Source organism: Mytilus edulis, chromosome 14 (genome assembly GCF_963676685.1).
Source record: "Mytilus edulis chromosome 14, xbMytEdul2.2, whole genome shotgun sequence".
NCBI classification, from domain to species: Eukaryota; Metazoa; Mollusca; class Bivalvia; order Mytilida; family Mytilidae; genus Mytilus; species Mytilus edulis.
The window spans coordinates 749,051-756,796 of record NC_092357.1 but is presented as its reverse complement, the minus strand read 5'-3'; positions in this window follow the sequence as shown (position 1 = coordinate 756,796).

Sequence of the window (7,746 nt, the reverse complement as noted above, 5' to 3'; positions counted from 1 at the left end):
AAAACACATAATTTGATGACCTTGACCTTTGACCTTGTGACCTTCGTCAAGGTCATTGCTCCACAAGGTCATTGCAAAAGACCGTATGGGTCAAGGACCTTTTGTTAAAGAGTTTTGCCTAAAAATGGCTTTTTAAAAACCATCAGTGGGAGTTATGTCCCTTACATGATGGTAAAATCAATATAGTCATAATGTAAAAAAGTTGCCCCTTGAAGTACCAATCATTTTTCACTGCTTAATTTTTCTGTATCTATAACCGTTCAATAGTTATAGGGAAATGAAAAACTTTTGAAAATCTAAAATATGACCTTGACCTTTGACCTTGACCTATATTTTCAAGTTTTGGTCCAATGAACTCAAATCTGAAGACCCGCAGTCTTTAAGACTTACGGTTCATGAGATTTATATGCATACCGAAAATTAAAATATTCAAGGGGAAATAACTCCTATAATAAGTCACCGGATCGCTTCGGTCAAAATTATTTGAACTTGTATCATTTGGCAAGGAACATTTTAAAAAAAATCATTTGCCGCTAAGTCTTATAGTTTTTGAGATATAGCGATAACAGTGTTTTTTGTAATTGGGGAGATAACTCCTATAAGGTAAATAGTAAACTTCGGTCCCCCTAATACAAGATAGCTTTTATTAACCCGATACTTGGTACCAAAGATCATTTTGATATCTTGCGTACTTTTAACGAAGATTAACTTTGAAAAACGGCGGAAGAAAAAGAATAATAAACAAACGAAATACAGTAAGGTCTTTCCATTTAAGAAAGGAAAGACCTTAATTACAGGACTTAAAAAAAGACAGTCAATTTGTAAATTAAGAATAAGCGCTTACTATTTAAAAATTGAAACAAACAGAAATTCAAAAAACATGTAGAAAGATCTGAGCGTCTTTATTCTAATTGCTCACTCGGTAAAGTTGAAGATGAGCTTCATTTTTTATTAGAATGCCCTCTTTATGATATTCAAAGGGACGATTTTTTCCAAGACATTTCTAACAATTGTTATAATTTTATAAATTTAAATAAATCTTCTAAATTTTATGGCTCTTGACCCAAGAAAATGTTACTCTTATGGAAAAACTTGGCTGTTATATTGGTGACTTTTTTTAATTAAGGAGATCAGATATGAACACTGACACTAAGTCAAGTAAACAATTTGAAAATAAATACATATATAATGTAATTTTATTATTCTTTTATTCACAATATATATGTGGTTTTTGGCTTGATTCTGACCAATGCTTATATTCCAAATATATATGTATATGCCTCTATTATTGTTGTTGTTACCAATTATGTAAATCAATTGTATCTGATTCTATGCCCTTTATAGGCCCTGTAATTTTTGGAAAAAATATATATAAGATCCCATATTGTTTGTTTATCATGAATATACTAAAGGGCGTGTTCTCCAGATCCCCTGTTGTCTGAACATAATATATTACCTATAGAACGTTCTTTAGGATACCCTATTGTTTGTTTCTGATGTATCTACTAGGCTAAGAGAGGGTTCTATAGAATCCCCTGTTGTTTGTTTATCATGTTTATACTAGAGGACTCTCTACTAGATCTCTTGGTTGGTCTGTGGGATCCCCTGTTTTCTCAACATTATATATAAACTATAGAACGTTCTATAGGATACCCTATTGTTTGTTTTTGATGTATCTACTAGGCTAAGAGAACGTTCTACAGGATCCCCTGTTGTTTGTTTTTCAAGTGTATACTATAGGGTGTTCTACAGGATCCCAAAGGTGGTCTACAGGATCCCCTGTTTTCTCAACATTATATATCTACTATAACACGTTCCACAGGATCCTCTGTTGTTTGTTTTTCAAGTGTATACTATAGGGCGTTCTACAGGATCCCCTGTTTTCTCAACATTATATATCTACTATAAGACGTTCTATTGGTTCCCCTGTTGTTTGTTTATCAAGTATATACTATAAGACTTTCTATGGGATCCCTTGGTCGGTCTGTGGAATCCCCTGTTTTCTCAACATTATTGTTTACTATAAGACGTTCTACAGGATCCCATGTTGTTTGTTTTTCAAGTATATACTATAGGGCGTTCTACAGAATACTTGAGCAATCTACAGGATATCCTGTTTATAAAAATTATGCAATTAAGATAATACTTTCAATAGGTTCCCCTGTTGTTTGTTTATCATGTATATACTATAAGGCGTTCTACAGGATCTCCTAGGCGGTCTACAGGATCCCCTGTTTTCTCAACATTATATATCTACTATATGACGTTCTATAGGGCCCCATGTTGTTTTTTGTTCATGTTTATACTATAGGGCGTTCTACAGTATCCCCTGGGCGATCTGCAGGATCCCCTGTTTTCTCAATATTATTAATCTACTATAAGACGTTATCTATAGGATCCTCTGTTGTTTGTTTTTCAAGTTTATACTATATTGCGTTCTACAGGATCCCCTAGGCGTTCTACAGGATCCCCTGTTTTCTCAACATTATATATCTACTATATGACGTTCTATAGGGTCCCCTGTTGTTTGTTGTTCATGTTTATACTATATAGGTCGTTCTACAGTATCCCCCTGGGCGGTCTGCAGGATCCCCTGTTTTCTCAACATTATATATCTACCATAGGACGTTCTATAGGATCCCCTGTTGTTTGTTTTTCAAGTGTATACTATAAGGCGTTCTACAGGATCCCCTTGGCGGTCTACAGGATCCCCTGTTTTCTCAACATTATATATTTACTATATGACGTTCTATAGGGCCCCATGTTGTTTGTTGTTCATGTTTATACTATAGGACGTTCTGCAGGATCCCCTGTTTTCTCAACATTATTTATCTATTATAAGACGTTCTATAGGATCCCCTGTTGTTTGTTTTTCAAGTGTATACTATATTGCGTTCTACAGGATCCCCTGTTTTCTCAACATTATATATCTACTATAAGACGTTCTATAGGTTCCCCTGTTGTTTGTTTACCAAGTGTATACTATAGGGCGTTCTAAAGGATCCCCTAGGCGGTCTACAGGATCCCCTGTTTTCTTAACATTATATATCTTCTATAAGACGTTCTATTGGTTCCCCTGTTGTTTGTTTATCAAGTAAATACTATAAGACTGTCTACGGGATCCCTTGGTCGGTCTGTGGGATCCCCTGTTTTCTCAACATTATTGTTTACTATAAGACGTTCTACAGGATCCCATGTTGTTTGTTTTTCAAGTATATACTATAGGGCGTTCTACAGAATACCTGAGCGATCTACAGGATATCCTGTTTATAAAAATTATGCATTTAAGATAATACTTTCAATAGGTTCCCCTGTTGTTTGTTTATCGTGTATATACTATAAGGCTGTCTATAGGATCCCTTGGTTGGTCTACAGGATCTTCTCTTTTCTCAACATTATTTATCTACTATAAAACGTGCTATAGGGTCCACTGTTGTTTGTTGTTCATGTTTATACTATAGGCCGTTCTACAGTATCCCCTGGGCGGTCAGCAGGATCCCCTGTTTTCTCAACATTATATATCTACTATAGGACGTTCTATAGGATCCCCTGTTGTTTGTTTTTCAAGTGTATACTAAAGGGCGTTCTATCGGATCCCCTAGGCGGTCTACAGGATCCCCTGTTTTCTCAACATTATATATCTACTATATGACGTTCTATAGGGCCCCCTGTTGTTTGTTGTTCATGTTTATACTATATAGGTCGTTCTACAGTATCCCCCTGGGCGGTCTGCAGGATCCCCTGTTTTCTCAACATTATTTATCTACTATATGACGTTCTACAGGATCCACTGTTGTTTATTTTTCAAGTATATACTATAGGGAGTTCTACAGGATCCCCTGTTGTCTTAACATCATATATCTACTATAGGACGTTCATATGACCTCCAGTTGATTGTTTTTCAAGTCTATACTATAGTGTGTTCTACATGATCCCCTGGACGGTCTACAAGGTCCCCTGGTGTTGATGAAAATTATGCATTTAAGATAGGACCTTCTAAATGTTCCCCTGTTGTTTATTTATCATGTATATACTATAAGGCTTTCTATAGGATCACTTGGTTGGTCTGCAGGATCCCCTGTTTTCTCAACATTATATAGCTACTATAAGACGTTCAATATGATCCCCTGTTGTTTGTTGTTCAGGTTTATACTATAGGGCGTTCTACAGTATCCCCTGGGCGGTCTGTAGGATCCCCTGTTTTCTCATCATTACATATCTACTATATGACGTTCTATATGATTCCCTGTTGTTCGTTATTTATGTTTATACTATAGGGCGGTCTGCAGAATCCCCTGTTTTCTCAAACATTATTTATCTACTATAAAACGTTCTATAGGATCCCCTGTTGTTTGTTTTTCAAGTGTATACTATAGGGCATTCTACAGGATCCCCTAGGCGGTCTACAGGATCCCCTGTTTTCTCAACATTATATATCTACTATATGACGTTCTATAGGGCCCCCTGTTGTTTGTTGTTCATGTTTATACTATAGGGCGGTCTACAGTATCCCCTGAGCGGTCTGCGGGATCTCCAGTTTTCTCAACATTATTTATTTACTATAAGACGTTCTACAGGATCCCCTGTTGTTTGTTGTTCATGTTTATACTATAGGCCGTTCTACAGTATCCCCTGGGCGGTCAGCAGGATCCCCTGTTTTCTCAACATTATATATCTACTATAGGACGATCTATAGGGTCCCCTGCTGTTTGTTGTTCATGTTTATATTATAGGGCGTTCTACAGTATCCCCTGGGCGGTCTACAGGACCCCCTGTTTTCTCAACATTATTTATCTACTATGAGACGTTCTATAGGATCCCCTGTTGTTTATTTTTCAAGAATATACTATAGGGAGTTCTACAGGATCCCCTGTTGTCTTAACATCATATATCTACTATAGGACGTTCATATGACCTCCAGTTGATTGTTTTTCAAGTCTATACTATAGTGCGTTCTACATGATCCCCTGGACGGTCTACAAGGTCCCCTGTTGTTGATGAAAATTATGCATTTAAGATAGGACCTTCTAAATGTTCCCCTGTTGTTTATTTATCATGTATATACTATAAGGCTTTCTATAGGATCACTTGGTTGGTCTGCAGGATCCCCTGTTTTCTCAACATTATATAGCTACTATAAGACGTTCTATATGATCCCCTGTTGTTTGTTGTTCAGGTTTATACTATAGGGCGTTCTACAGTATCCCCTGGGCGGTCTGTAGGATCCCCTGTTTTCTCATCATTACATATCTACTATATGACGTTCTATATGATTCCCTGTTGTTCGTTATTTATGTTTATACTATAGGGCGGTCTGCAGAATCCCCTGTTTTCTCAAACATTATTTATCTACTATAAAACGTTCTATAGGATCCCCTGTTGTTTGTTTTTCAAGTGTATACTATAGGGCATTCTACAGGATCCCCTAGGCGGTCTACAGGATCCCCTGTTTTCTCAACATTATATATCTACTATATGACGTTCTATAGGGCCCCCTGTTGTTTGTTGTTCATGTTTATACTATAGGGCGGTCTACAGTATCCCCTGAGCGGTCTGCGGGATCTCCAGTTTTCTCAACATTATTTATTTACTATAAGACGTTCTACAGGATCCCCTGTTGTTTGTTTTTCAAGTGTATAATATAGGGCGTTCTACAGGATCCCCTAGGCGGTCTACAGGATCCCCTGTTTTCTCAACATGATATATGTACTATAGGACGTTCTATAGGGTCCCCTGCTGTTTGTTGTTCATGTTTATATTATAGGGCGTTCTACAGTATCCCCTGGGCGGTCTACAGGACCCCCTGTTTTCTCAACATTATTTATCTACTATGAGACGTTCTATAGGATCCCCTGTTGTTTATTTTTCAAGAATATACTATCGGGCGTTCTACAGGATCCCATGTTGTCTTAACATCATATATCTACTATAAGACGTTAATATGACCCCCCTGTTGATTGTTTTTCAACTGTATACTATAGGGCGTTCTACAGGATCCCCTGTTATCTCAAAATTATATATCTACTATAAGACGTTCTATAGGATCCCCTGTTGTTGTTGTTCATTCACTGGGCGGTCTACACGATCCCCTGTTGTTTGAACATTATATATATACTATAAGGACGTTGTATAAGACCCACAATTGATTTGTTTTTATGTTTATACTATAGGTCGTTCTACAGGATCCCCAGGGCGGTTTACAGGATCCTTTTTTGTAAAAAAATATGCATCTGAGAAAGGAAATTCTATAGGTCCCCCTGTAGTTTGTTTGTCATGTATGTACTATGAGGCGATCTTGGGCGGTTCTACAGTATCCTCTTTTGTCTGAACATTATATATCTACTATAGAACGTTTTATAGGATCCCATATATTGTTTGTTTATTATGTATGTACTAAAGGGCGTTCTACAGGATCCACTGTTGTCTGAACATTATATATCTACTATAGAACGTTCTTTATGATCCCCTATTGTTTGTTTATCGTGTATATACTAATGGGCGTTCTACAGGATCCCCTGGGCGGTCTACAGGATCCGCTGTTGTCTGACCATTATATATCTACTTAAGGACGCTGTACAGGATCCCCTGTTGTTTGAATATTATATATCTACTATGGGACGTTCTATAGGTAAGACTGTTGTTTGTTTTTCATGTATATATTAGAGGGCGTTATATATATGCTCCCATGGGCGGTCGATATGATCCCCTGTGGTTAAATAGTTGTGTATCTGTATAGGGCGTTCTATAGGATCCCCAGGGCGGTCTATAGGATCCCATTGTTTGGTTATCATGTATTCACTAGATTTATCTACTAGAGAGCGTTCTATGGGATCCCCTGTTGGGTCTATAGGATCACCTGTTGTGTTATAATCGTGCATCTGCTATAGGGCGTTCTATAGGTTCCCCGGGCTGGTCTATAGGATCCCCTGTTGGTTGTTAATCATGAATCTATAATATGTTGTTCTAGCCTGGGCGGTCTATAGGACCCCGTATTGTTTCATAATCGCACATCTGTTAAATGGAATTCTTTGGGATCCCCGGATCGGTCCATAGAATCCTCTGCATGTTGTTTGTTCAACATGTTTCTTCTAGAGGGTGTTCCATAAAATCCCAGGGTCGGTCTATAGGAGATCTTTAGTTTTTTCATCATGTATCTATTAGAGGGCGTTATATATATGCTTCCATGGGCTGTCGATATGATCCCCTGTGGTTTAATAGTTGTTTATCTGTATAGGGCGTTCAATAGGATCCCATTGTTTGGTTATCATGTATTCACTAGATTTATTTACTAAAGAGCGTTCTATGGGATCCCCTGTTGGGTCTTTAGGATCACCTGTTGTGTTATAATCGTGTCTGCTATGGGGCGTTCTATAGGTTCTCCGGGGCGGTCTATAGGATCCCCTGTTGGTTGTTTATCATGTATCTATAACAGGTTGTTCTATAGGATCCCAAGGTCGGTGAATATGATCCCTGTTGTTTGTTCAACATGTTTCTTCTAGAGGGTGTTCCATAAAACCCTAGGGTCGGTCTATAGGAGCACTGTAGTTTCATCATGTATCTATTAGAGGGCGTTATATATATGCTCCCATATGCGTTCTTTAGGATCCCTTGTGGTTTAATAATTGTGTATCTGCTATAGGGCGTTCTAAAGGATCCCCGGGGCGGTGTATAGGATCCCCTGTTGTTTGTTCATAATGTATCTATAACAGGTTGTTCTATACGAACCCCTTGGCTGTCTATAGGATC